The sequence below is a fragment of the Lathyrus oleraceus genome, chromosome 7 (assembly GCF_024323335.1).
Source record: "Lathyrus oleraceus cultivar Zhongwan6 chromosome 7, CAAS_Psat_ZW6_1.0, whole genome shotgun sequence".
Classification (NCBI taxonomy): domain Eukaryota; kingdom Viridiplantae; phylum Streptophyta; class Magnoliopsida; order Fabales; family Fabaceae; genus Lathyrus; species Lathyrus oleraceus.
The window spans coordinates 506,745,421-506,759,626 of record NC_066585.1 but is presented as its reverse complement, the minus strand read 5'-3'; the positions used below and the strand labels follow the sequence as shown (position 1 = coordinate 506,759,626).

Below are 14,206 nucleotides of genomic sequence, written 5' to 3'. Positions count from 1 at the left end.
TTCGTTTGTTGATTGTGTGTTACTTGAAGGATTTGTTCATGTTTGTGCATATACTATGTTTATGTTTATGCTAAATAATTATATCTATTGTAACTTACATTGATCTTAAACATGTTTTTCATCTAATTTGTTAAAAGTTATTTTCATTTTCTTTGTTCAATTGTTTCAACATATATAGTTTAAGCCTATTGAACATTTTCTTAATGGAATTTCCAATATGATTTGTTATATGGTGATATTTTATTATGCAAACTAATGCTTTCCAATATCATTGTTTTATTTTACTACTCAATTGAAACATCATCAATATGTCTTGCTAACATTCTTTCTTTATATTGATTTGTTATGTTTTAGACGTTATTAGAGTTCTGCAAGATGTTGTGGAAACACAATGGTCGGTGGTGGTAAGAAATCATGCGTCAATATCACTCTACATGATGAAATTGGTAATGTTATTAAAGTTACCTTATGGGGAGAGTTTAGCAAATAGTTAATGAACTATAACAGCTCAAACATCAGTACAGGTCCAACAATTATTATCTTAACATGTGCGTGGTGAAATAAAAATACAAGTTTGCCACATTATATCAATCATCATTCTCATTGCTTTATGATTTCTGTTTTTAAGTTGTACTCTTACTATAGCTCTCAATCTATGGTGCAACATTTAGATTACCAAGCCTTTCTAATGCTTAGTCCGACTTTCGACTTCACATAAATTTAGACCATCCCCAAGTTTAGACCTTTATATCCAAGTATGACACTTTTAGTTTTATGATTGCGATTCTTCATACTTCTCATATATTCATATGCTTCATGTTCAGAAAATGACTTTTTCTTTTTCAATGAATGAATATAGTTTAGGATCAACACAAATTTCTCATGCACCGTCTCAATCTCAGACCCACACTTCAGAATTAATTGCACAATCTACTGACAAAAAATGGACTAAGTTGAATGAGCTCAAGACTATTCGTGAAATCAATGAATTGAGAAAGATATGTTCTATTTGTTTCTTACCATTTCTCATAACCTTATTAATCCATTGACTGAGTTTCTGCAATTTAATAAAAGGAGTGCTTCACCATAATGATTGGCACTACCAAAACATTCAAAGCGTCCAAATTTGGATGATATCATGAGACTTTCCCGACTTACAAATTATCTAACAAGTCCCCTGGGGTCAAATTCGAATGTACACGTGGAGTGAAAGATGTCGAACCAATAACTAAGTGAGCTTTCATTTCTCCATACTTCTTTGCCCTCTTTTATGCATATTTGATGTACTTCCAAACTTAATTATTTATTTCCTTTGTGTATTATATACAAAATAGAAATTGAGGTTGAGTTTTATAACCATGTTTGATGCTTTGTGTTTTGAGATAAGGATTGTATCCTATTCCTTGAAGTGATTGCAAGAGAATTAAGACAGCTCATGAAGGCGGTAAGTACAAAATAGTGACCTCTATATTATTTTTATTTCAAGGTATACATTAACCTCCTTTTTCAATATATATTTTGTTTGTGGATTAGTCTGGAGAGGATCACCCTAAAATATATATGTAACACCTTGACAAACTATTGAACAAAGATCTAGCATTTCGAATCAAGTATCAACCTTTTTTCCAACAATGCTCAATTGTGACGATCATTAAGGATGTTGATGTTATCAAAACCTTTAACGATTATATTAACCCAAATGAGGTACGAGATAACTCATTCCCAATATCTACTTTGAAAATTTTCTCATCATATTAATCTAAACTATTGATTGGCTCATTTATTGGCAGCATACATCACATGCTGCTGAATTGGAGAAGGGAACATTTATTCCAATTGACATTCAATATCTACCAATTGTATGTGCTCGTTCCTAATAGCCTATATCACTTTATTTCCGCATTAACATCCTTAATTCAAAGTGTACTTAACTATCATTTGTTTTGTATGTAGATGAGCCAATCTGCTGAACAAACCTTCTCTGCACAACTAGGCACATTTTCTAACCAAGTTTGGAGTCCATCAACCAGCTTCAACAACACCCCTTGCTAAGAGGGTTTCTATTTCAACTGCACTTGATGATATTTTTCAATATGAATTCCTAACTCTAATGCAATGTGCCACTAAAGTGAAGCACCTTAAGTAGGAGTGATCATGTGGCTATAGATTTGCAAGTCTCACTTTTTGCTGCATTATAATAGTTTGTTTACACCATATATGTAAGGATTAATTCCAACTTCCTATGACACTATTATGGTATCGTTTTACAAAATGTTTTTCTTTGCAATATAACTTTAACAAAGCAACTCATGAATTAAGTGTTCTGTAATGATGCTTGAAAGTTTAATGGTTCTCTTATTGTTAAAATTTAGCATTGTGTGTTTATTGAAATTTATATTACTCCTTCACATATTGCATTGTGTGTCTAAGCTAATTTATCTTTTTCATCATTACCATTATGTAGGGTTTGAAAACTACTTCTATAACAAATTCATATGTCTAAACTTTAAATCATGTTGGGACAACAACTTTTCAATCTTTAGCAACATATAAGTATAAACTGTTGTAATTTATTAAATACAAGTGTATTCCAAAATGACAAATGGTGGAAGTGAGTTAATGCTAATAAATGCATGAGATAAAGTCCCACATTGAAAGATTTACTCACTTTGTAAGTCCTTATAAAGAGTTAATATCATTAACTCAACAAAAGGACAAAAGAGGATAAAGTGCCACATGAACACATATGGTGGTTCCAAGCATTATGCCACTTGTCCCAACCTTACAACCACTCTCCGGTGTCGCCACCGGAGACACCGGATCCGTGGGCGTAGGGTGCTAGTGGCGTCTTGTAGACGGCACTTGAGCACTTAGGCTATTATCGTTGTTCCCTTTTGTTCAATGCCTACGATTTGAATTTTGAATTCGGAGATTGTAACTCTTCGCTGCATTCGGATTTTCGCCGGTCTTGCACAAACTCGATAAGGCTGAATTATCCTGGGTATTCCTGCATCAGAACTCTAAGACAATTGAGAGTGCTTGAAATACTATAAGGAAAGTGTTGCGTTCACGATTCAAGCCAGGATCCCTTTAATTCTTTCCGAATTTTCTAACATAAACTCCCTTCAATATATTATTCATCTCTTAATCTTCCTTCATAGCATATGAACACATAATTAGAGATAGACTCCCTTTAATATGTTGTTCATCTCTTAATTTGATGATAAATAATATCAACTTTTATTTCATGACAGTATGTCTTAAAATGAACTCTGTGATATGAAAATAACAATCAGCGATTTTCATTCTAAACTATGTAGCTTATCTCATGTATAGCAATGAGTTGTATGGTTGTTTCAGCATGCTTAAATACACAACATTATCATTATCTGTACTTAGAAGTTCTGTACCTACTACTTCAGTAATGTTGAACAACTTCCTATACAGAGCATTGGTTCTTTAACAACCATTTGGATATAATTTTTTACTCAACATACATTTTTTATTGAATTTTCATAAACATGAACCAAACACGACAACTTAACATAACAATTCAACTTTTTTCTCTCAACATACATTTGCATTAAGTTAGTTATTGACAATATGTTTTCTCTCAACATTACAACTCATCATACATTTAATTTGATTACTCAGTTATGTTACTTACACTGCTAAATATATATAACAATTTTTCACATATCAAACTGACCAAGGGATATCATATTCATGTACTCCCTTCATTTCTAAACTACAAATAGAAGTTTTAGAGTGTTAGATAACTTTCTAGATGTGTAATTGTTGTGGTTACTCACCTAAGAATGCATAAACCAAAACTGACAAAACTATTAAAGGATCATGAACTCCTTTTCATTTGGAATTTGCTAATATACATATTACAATATTAGCTAGCTTGTCTTATTCTTCCAATATATGACTTTAACCATACCAAGATAACCTGTCTTATATTTATTAACAATTGTCTGTAACTTCCAGAATGTGTATATAGTTATTAATATCTTATATTTATACAAACTCAAACTTGCTTCAAACATTAATGCATCTTCCAGAATGAGTTTCTAAAAATGAAAGCTTTTTCAACCCAACCCAACAAACAGTAAACAAGGAAAAAAAAAATGAAACATTTATTTTTATCCTGGTTCACTGTTAACTAAGTTATCTCTAATCCACTCGCCAATGTGATTTCGCCTTATCAACAAGGGCTTAATTCACTGTAACTAAACTGATTACAGACATACAAAGACTACCTGTCAACGTCTTCTTTAGTAATTCCGACTATACCCTAGTCATTCAAGGAATACAAACTCAATCAATGAGATTACAAGAGTGTGTTTACAAGATTGCTTCTAAGAAAGCAGATTACACAAATTTAAATACAAAATATTTATCACACAATAACAAATAAAAGCTCTATGTGTGTTTTCTTTTCTCTATCCACAAAAAATAATATTTTGTTCAACAAAAGCATTGTGTGTAGTAACAAGAGGTGGGAGACAAAATGGTATAATAATACAATCCTTACTCTACAAAATCAACGCAGTGGAAGAAATATTTGATCTTGTGCAATGTATTAGTTTTATCACATAAAACCTTTTGATCTTATCTTCTAGGCTTCAGAGGCTTCTAAGTAAATTTTGTTGAAGCATATTTAGAAGGATCAAGAGTCTTGTTGAGAGAAACTTCAGAACCTTGGTGTTCAAAGTCTTGATAAAGTTCCTCAGAACCTGGTCTTCATAGTCTTCAGAACTTGAGAGCACATAATCTTAAGAGCTTGGCAAATATTCAGATGCTCTTCTATCAGAGTCACAGTTAAAAGCTTTAGCACAAACATTCATTAGAACTGTTGTCTAAGAGCGTTCTAGAACTTGACATAATATTATAAATCACTTTTGTGTCTCTTTAGAGTAAAAGTGTATTGATTAAAAAATATGCTGATGTCATACACCAAATCTTCATAATCAGAACCTGTTAGCAAAAACTACACACTAGACAAAACCATTATGGTACAAAATTGTTCTTTAAGAAACAATATATTGTTATCATCAAAACTAAAGGCCATATAGAACCAAATATTGTTCTAACACCATTTACCCTCTATCACATATAATATAAATTATAATTTGGGATCGGCCAAAAAAGCAAGAGCACAGATAACTCTTATCATAAAAGAGTTGCGTTCAAAACGTCAAAGGTGTACTCTCCTACAACAAACCACATTCAATCACTAATGTACTTTTACAAATTTCATGACAATAAGGAATCCATTATCTGAGATGATTTCGTCACAACAAAACCAAAAAATTGTTGCTTAAGTTGTTGAAGAAGGAAAAAGGCTCAGTGCAAGGTTTCAAGGTTCAGAACCTTGTCATAGCTTACATGGTTCTCGAACTACTAAAAAGCCTACAATCTTCACCCTTTAGAAACAAATCTCCTCTCAAAATTCTCAATGTTATAACATATCACACAGATGAAAATACATCACCATCTCCAAAAGTTTCACCTCAAGAACGCTTCCACTGAATCGTGGGCCCATACGAGAGGTTAGAAGTTCTTCTAATTCACCATTATAAGTAATGTTAAAGTGTAATTTTGAATTTATGTGAATCCAATTTTTGAACATAACCATCAAAATAATTCATATTAGTTAAGTAATGCTTTTTTTAACATACAGGGTTGCATCTTTTGTGAACCAACCATTTACAAACATTGGAAGTTCTTCTAAAACACCTTCGTAAGTAATGTTATCGAAACCTATTGATTTTTTCTTCCATAATTGGATTTTCTTTGACTTTATTTTACAAAACAACATGTTCAAAACCTTTAATAGTAGTATTAAGTAATGCATTTTTCTACATACAAGGTTGCACCATTTGTGAACCAACCATTTATACACATTGGAAGTTCTTTTAAAACACCTTCGTAAGGAATATTATCGAAACATGTTGATTTTTTATTCCATAAATGAATTTTCTTTAACTTCCTTGAAAACATTAGTATGTCAAATTTCCAATTGATTCCAACTAATGTTTTATTTTACCTTCAACATATTAATCTTCCGATGAATATAACAATGCATGTTATTTTATGGACATACTAACTATTTCTTTGTCATATAAAAAATCATTGATATGTTGATTGTACAATAATTGTCTGATATGCTTTATTAACATAACACTCATGCAAAAAGTTTTCACATGGCCAGACAATGGTTATCTAATGGAAATATTCAAAATTTGGAATTGAGACTAATTTCTTATAGAACCACTGATGGAAGAATATATAATCAATCAACTATATCAGAAGTTGCTGCATTAATCATTGGTGATGTTGACACATCAGAAATGAGAGATATAATCATGCAAGAAAAAAGAGTGAAACTACAGAGAATTAATGAGCTGCATGCAAGTTACGTGGCTCATTGGTATCCATTGTTTTTTATGTATGGGGAAGATGGTTATAGTCTTAACATAGCTCATAGAGGCTTTGACATCTTCTAAGACAATAATAGAAATAGACTTACAATAAGAGAATGGTTGTCATTTTAGATTAAAAATAGGTCAAACGAAGCAAAAACTTTGTTATCATCAAGATTATTCCAACAATTTTTTGTTGATGGTTACACAATGTTAGAGTCAGAAAGATTATAATGGATTCATGAAAATCAACTAAAGCTAAGAGTGTCCAAGTACAAAAGTCTAAATGAAGAAGGTGATCAAAGTAAAACATCAGGTTCAAGTACATGGAAAAGAGTGGTATTGCTTCGTCCTGTGTTGGTGGTCGTAGGTTTATGGATCAATTGTACTATGATGGGGTGTCTATTTGTAGTAAAATTGGGTTTCCTAATTTGTTTATAACATTTACTTGCAATCCAAATTAGTCTGAGATACAAAGATTACTTGGACCTCTTCATTTGAAACCACAAGATAGACCAAATATGATTTCTATAATATTCAAAATAAAGTTTGATCAATTGCTATCGAATTTAACCAAAAAGGGTGTGTTAGGCAAGGTGATTTCCTGTAAGTTCTTGCTTTTCAATTTTACTTTTCCTACATTCAATTTCTCATAAGACTAACTTATTATTTTCTTATTCGTTTATAGATATGTACACCATCCTACTGTCATGATATTATCAAAAGAGATGGTTGTCACATGCACATATATTGATCATTTTACTTCCTTCAAACAAATATCCAAACCCTGAAGATATTGACAAGATCATTAGTGTTGAAGTGTCCGGTCCTTTGAAGTATCAAAAGTTGTACAATTTAGTTAAAACACATATGTTTCATGGACCTTGTGTTTGGAAAATCAAAGTTCACCATGCATGAAATATGTGAAATGTTCGAAGTATTATCCAAAGAAATTCCAATCTTCAACTATAGTTGATCAAGAAGGCTATCCCGTGTATAGAAGAAGAGATAATGGCAACACAATTAAGAAAAAAGGATTCATCCTTCACAGTTGTCATGCAGTACCTCACAATCCACGTTTATTATTGAAGTATGAAGTCCACATCAACATGGAATGGTGCAATCAATGTATTTCTATCAAATACTTATTAAAGTACATAAACTAAGATTCTTATTATATATATGTTGTCATTCAAGTTTCTGATGATAATACATTTCGTGACAAAAATAACACTGATGCAATCAAACAATATCTAGATTGTCGATACATTTCCCCAAGTGAAGCATGTTGGAGGATGTTCTCATTTTATATACACAAGAGGAAGCCAACTGTGGAGATATTGTTTTTTCACATGAAATAGAGAATTTTGTTTACTACAAACAAAGACTTCGAGCAAATCATAAATGTTTTACTCAAATCAAGTGTAACCGAATCAATGTTTACAACATGGTTTGAGGCAAATAAAACAATATGATGATACCAAATTGTTAACATATAATGACTTTGTCTATAAGGTTTTTTTATACCATAAATCAAGTAGGAGTTGGAAGCAAGAAAAAAGGGTATACTATTGTCCGTCTTATTTGGGTGCCTCAAAGCACATGTGAGTTATATTATTTAAGGATGATGTTGATTGTCAAGAAAGGACTAATAAGTTACAATGACAGAAAAAGGGTTGATGATTTCCCACATAAAACTTTCTGAGAAGTGTGTTATACAATGGGATTTCTACAAGATGATAGAGAATTATTGAGGCAATAAAAGAAGCACATGTCTTGGGTTCTAGTGCTTTTTTTATAGAAATTATTTGTTACTATGTTATTATCTTCATCCATGAATAGACCCGAACATGTTTGGAGTAATTCATGGAAGTACTTATTTGATGATATTCTTTTGAACAATCTATGCTGATAAGAAATCCAGGTACACTATTTATGTCATGCTAATATGATTTTTGTTTATTTGCTTACATAATGTGTTTGCTCATTACTTCTTTATACGTACACTATATAAATTTTTTACAACTCATTCTTTTTCTACCATAAGATTAACACTTACTGATGAAGAAATTTAACAACCTACACTGATGGCAATTGAAACACAGTTACAAAAGAACAAGAGAAGTTTGAAGGACTTCAAGCCAATACCATATCCCAAGGATTCTATACTTTCCTTTGTAGGAAATAGGCTTATTTATGATGAGAGACAATATGATGCCATTTCTCAAAATCAAAATTATATATATATATATATATATATATATATATATATATATATATATATATATATATATATATATATATATATATATATATATATATATATATATATATATATATATATATATATATATATATATATATATATATATATATATATATATATATATATATATATATATATATATATATATATATATATATATATATATATACACTACTAATGTTTATTTTACACCCATGACTAATGTAGATGATCATATAAACATATTTTCATAAATCATGGAATATATAGAAAAACAAGAAGGCGAGGTATTTTTTTATATTGGTATGGTGGAATTGGTAAAATATTTATGTGGAACACTTTGTCAACTGCAATTCGTTCCAAAAGAAAAATAATTTTGCATGTTGTCTCAAGTGAGATTACAAGTTTGTTGTTGTCATGTAGAAGAACAACTCATTCTAAATTTAAGATTTTCCTACTTTGGAAAGTTCAATTTGCAATATTGACAAAAAATATGAACTTGCTGAGCTATTAAAGTTGACAGATCTAATCATATGGGATGAAGCTCCTATGACTAACAAATTTTGCTTTGAAGCTCTTGATAAAAGTTTGAAAGATATTATGAGTGAAAACACACAAGTTTCTAAATTTTTTTTTGGAGGAAAGGTTATAGTTTTTTATGGTGATTGCAAACGAATTCTTACTGTTATACAAAGAGGTTGTAGATCAGATATTATTCATACAACAATCAATGCTTCTTATATTTGAGATCATTGCAAAGTCCTCTAGCTTACAAAAAACATGCGCTTCCAAAGTGGTCCAACAACATCTACTAGAGAGGAAATCAAAAAGTTTTTAGAGTGGATATTAATGATTGGAGATGGGACCATGTCTGAGCCAAATGATGGGTGTGTTTACATTTCTATTCTCGATGAGTTTCTTATAACTCATTTTTTTTATCCTATTGAGGCAATATATGAAAGTACCTATCCTGGTCTCACTCATAACTACCATGATTCCAACTATCTTCAAAGTCGTGCAATTTTGACTTCAACAATTGAAGTAGTCGATGATATGAATCAATACATAACAAACCCTCTTTTAGGTATTGAATATGCATTTAATTTGTTTTTTTTGCCGTTACTATTTTATACCATCTACTTATTTGTTGGTGATTTTAGTATCATCAATGTATTTTAGTAGTAATGTGATTTACTATAGGCCGATGCAATTATGCGTTAAAGTTTGGAAACGAGTTAGGGGTAGTGCGGAGTGCACGCTCGTCGAGCCAACGTATAATTGAATGCGAATAATTGAAACGGGGTTCCAAGGGGCGAAGCCCCTGGCGGGGTGCGGGGCAGCGTCCCGTTCGAAATTTTCTTTTAAACAATTGAACCCTTTCCCAACCGACGTAACCGTTTCTGAACAGTTGCGTCTTTTCGGTTTCTGTTATTGATCTCCTATATAAGGAGTCATTTAGCCTCAGTTTAAATAACATAACGAAACCAAACTTTCTCTCTACATTCCTGAACATTTCTCTTTGCCAGAAACAAATTGTTCTTCAAGAATTATCCCCACAAAGATTTCGTGAACCCAGGCAAGAATAGGGTCGAAATACTTTGTTCGGAAAGTGTACGAACACGATTCTTCGAAGTTATCCAGGATTATCATACCCGATTCTCTAACAAACGAACAAAGTATTTTCTGATAATCATGGCTGGAGGAAGCACCGTCAAGGAGATGACTACAAACTTCGGAAAATTGGACAAGTTTCAAGGACAAGACTTCAGGCGTTGGCAGAAGAAGATGCATTTCATGTTGACAACGTTGAAGGTGGTGCACGTCCTGTCTACACCGATTCCAGAACTTCTGGAGGAAGACACGGTTGAAAATATGATACGCATATCAAAATGGGAGAACGACGACTACATATGCAGAGGGCACATTCTTAACGGTATGTCTGATCCCTTATTTGATATTTATCAAAACATAGAATCTGCAAAGAAATTATGGGATTGTCTCGAATCCAAGTACATGGCAGAGGACTCATCCAGTAAAAAGTTCCTGGTAACCGATTTCAACAATTACAAAATGGTTGAATCGAGGTCTGTCATGGAACAATTCAATGAACTCCTCCGAATCCTTGGACAGTTCACACAACACGGATTGAAGATGGATGAAACAATATCTGTCTCAAGCATCATAGACAAGTTGCCTCCTTCGTGGAAGGATTTCAAACACAATCTGAAGCATGGAAAAGACGAACTGTCTTTGATCCAACTTGGAAGTCACTTACGCATAGAAGAATCTCTAAGAGCGCAGGAGGATGACAAAGGAAAAGAAAAAGAAATTGCTGGACCCTCGGTTAATATGGTCGAAGAGGGTGGTAAGAACGGTAACAACAAAAACAAAGGAAAGAAGTGTGCTTTCAAGAACAATAAGGGCAGTTTCAGTGCTAACAAGAAACCGAAACTAGAATGCTGGAAGTGTGGCAAAACAGACCACTTCAAGAAGGATTGTCGTTCTGGCAAAAAGCATGATAACGCGAATGCAAGTGGTTCAGGAAAGGGGTCTAAGGACCAATCCGAAAACCAAGGTTAGAAATCAATTCGTGATTTGAATAGTTTGATTAAACATTCAGTTTCACTAAATTCTGAAGCATTCTATGTGCAGGATGATGCTATCGCGTGGTGGATTGATTCTGGCGCTACAACACATGTTTGCAAGGATCGTTTCTGGTTCAAGACTCTTGTTCCAGTGGAAGATGGTTCTATCCTCTACATGGGAGATGATCACTTCGCACCCGTTGAAGGCAAAGGAAACGTGGTGCTAGAATTCAGTTCTGGAAAGACTATTACTTTGTTTAATGTTTTGTATGTTCCTAAACTACGTAAGAATTTAATTTCTGGTCCTGTATTAAATAAGCTTGGATACAAGCAAGTGTGTGAATCCGATAAATATGTTTTATCGAAGTCTGGTGTGTTTGTAGGATTTGGATATTATAATAATGGTATGTTTATGATGAATTTGAATGGAGTTCCTAATGATTCTGGTTCTGTATTTATGTCCTCTTCGAATGTTATCAATTCATCGTTATGGCATGCTCGTCTAGGACATGTACATTATAAAAGAATGCATGAAATGTCTAAAGATGATTTAATTCCTGTTTTTGATAAAAATGTAGAAAATTGTAAAATTTGCATGTTAACAAAGATCACTAGGCAACCGTTTAAAAGTATAACAAGGAAATCTGTCATTCTTGAGTTGATACATAGTGATTTATGTGATTTGCATGTTACTCCATCATTAGGACATAAAAAATATTTTGTCACTTTCATAGATGATGCATCTAGATTCTGCTATGTTTATTTGCTGCACGCTAAGGACGAATCCTTAGATAAATCAAAATTTATAAAACTGAAGTTGAAGTGCAACAGAATATGTTGATTAAAACATTCCGTACAGATAGAGGTGGTGAATATTATGATCCTGTATTTTTCCAATCCGTATGAATCATTCATGAGGCTACGACATCTTATACACCTCAACAAAATGGTGTGGCTGAAAGGAAAAATAGAGTGCTTAAGGAAATGGTGAATGCCATGTTATCTTACTCTGGTTTGAGTGAAGGGTTTTGGGGAGAAGCTATGTTAACGGCTTGCTATTTGTTAAATAGGGTTCCTAATAAAAGGAACAAAACTACCCCATATGAACTTTGGTATAAGAAACGACCCAACTTAACATTTCTACGTGTTTGGGGTTGTAGGGTCGTGGTTAGACTCCCGGACCCAAAAAGGAAAACTTTGGGTGAAAAGGGTGTAGCTTGCATCTTTGTTGGATATGCTGAGCACTCCAAGGCCTATAGGTTTTATGTTATAGAACCTAATGACTCGATTTCTATTAACACGATTATAGAATCGAGAGATGCCATATTTGATGAGATTTGTTTCTCTTCTATACCTAGACCAAAGGACTCTATACCTAATTCAGATGAATCTCTAAGGGATGATCATTCAAATGATGTGCCAAGTGAGACACTTGAACCCCGTAGGAGAAAAAGAGCTAGAAAATCTAGATATTATGGATCTGATTTTCAACTATATTTAGTTGAGGGATCAAAGGACCAGATTGACACTCAATACTATTATTGCTATAGTATAGAGGAGGATCCAAGAACGTATGATGAAGCCGTGAAATCTCGAGATTATGCTTTTTGGAAAGAAGCAATTGACGAAGAGATTGGTTCTATCATGGAAATTAATACTTGGGTATTATCTGATTTACCACCAGGTTGCAAACCATTGGGTTGCAAATGGATCTTCAAAAAGAAGATGAAAGTCGATGGTACAATTGACAAGTTTAAAGCTAGATTAGTTATCCAAGGCTTTAGACAAAAGGAAGGGATTGATTATTTCGATACATATGCTCCTGTTGCCCGTATCACTACTATTAGATTGTTGATTGCCTTGGCGGCTATTCATAATCTAGTGATTCATCAAATGGATGTCAAAACAGCATTTCTGAATGGTGATTTGGAGGAAGAAATGTATATGAAGCAACCCGAAGGATTTGTAATGCCTGGTAATGAGCATAAAGTGTGTAAGCTAGTTAAGTCGTTGTATGGGCTGAAACAAGCTCCGAAGCAGTGGCATCAAAAGTTTGATGAGGTTGTTTTGTCTAATGGTTTCATTCTAAACCAAGCGGACAAATGTGTATATAGCAAATTTGATACTTCCGGTAAAGGAGTTTTCATTTGTTTATATGTTGATGACATGTTGATCTTTGGCACCGACCAAAATCAAGTTGATAAAACGAAAAATATCTTGTCATCAAAGTTCTCCATGAAGGATATGGGAGAAGCGGGCGTTATTCTTGGTATTAAGATTAAACGGGAGAATAAGGGGATTGTAATTACGCAATCCCATTACATTGAGAAAATACTCAAGAAGTTCAATTATGAAAGTTGTTCTCCAGTAAGTACTCCCATGGATCCGGGAGAAAAGCTTATGCCAAATACAGGTAAACCTGTGGATCAACTCGAATATTCAAAAGCTATAGGCTCTTTGATGTATGCTATGATTAGCACTAGACCGGATATTGCTTATGCGGTTGGAAAGTTGAGCAGATTTACTAGTAATCCTAGTAGACATCATTGGCATGCGATAACTAGGGTATTCAAGTACTTGAAGGGTACAATGAATTATGGATTGTCATATATGGGATTTCCTTCGGTGTTAGAGGGTTATTCGGATGCTAGTTGGATAAATAATGCTGAAGATTCATCCTCTACAAGTGGATGGGTGTTCTTGCTTGGGGGAGGTGCCATCTCATGGGCTTCCAAGAAGCAAACATGTATAACTGGTTCCACAATGGAATCTGAGTTTGTAGCATTAGCTGTTGCTGGTAAAGAAGCGGAATGACTAAGGAATTTGGTATATGAGATTCCGATATGGCCTAAACCGATATCACCAATTTCTATCCGTTGTGATAGTACTGCCACATTGGCTAAAGCTTATAGTCAAATATACAATGGAAAGTCTAGACATTTGGG

The 14,206-nt window shown here is 33.2% G+C and overlaps 1 long non-coding RNA gene across 2 annotated transcripts; it reads left to right on the top strand.

Moving 5' to 3' along the window:
- The first annotated feature begins 176 nt into the window (after positions 1–176).
- LOC127105960 (uncharacterized) lies at positions 177–2,353 on the top strand. Of its 2 annotated transcripts, XR_007795194.1 has the most exons (5): positions 177–232; positions 355–1,444; positions 1,534–1,704; positions 1,791–1,859; positions 1,954–2,353. It is a non-coding gene; the product is annotated as an uncharacterized LOC127105960 (long non-coding RNA). The 2 variants fall into 2 exon arrangements; XR_007795193.1 differs by lacking the exon at positions 177–232 and having other exon boundaries at positions 239–1,444.
- Positions 2,354–14,206: the final 11,853 nt, after the last annotated feature.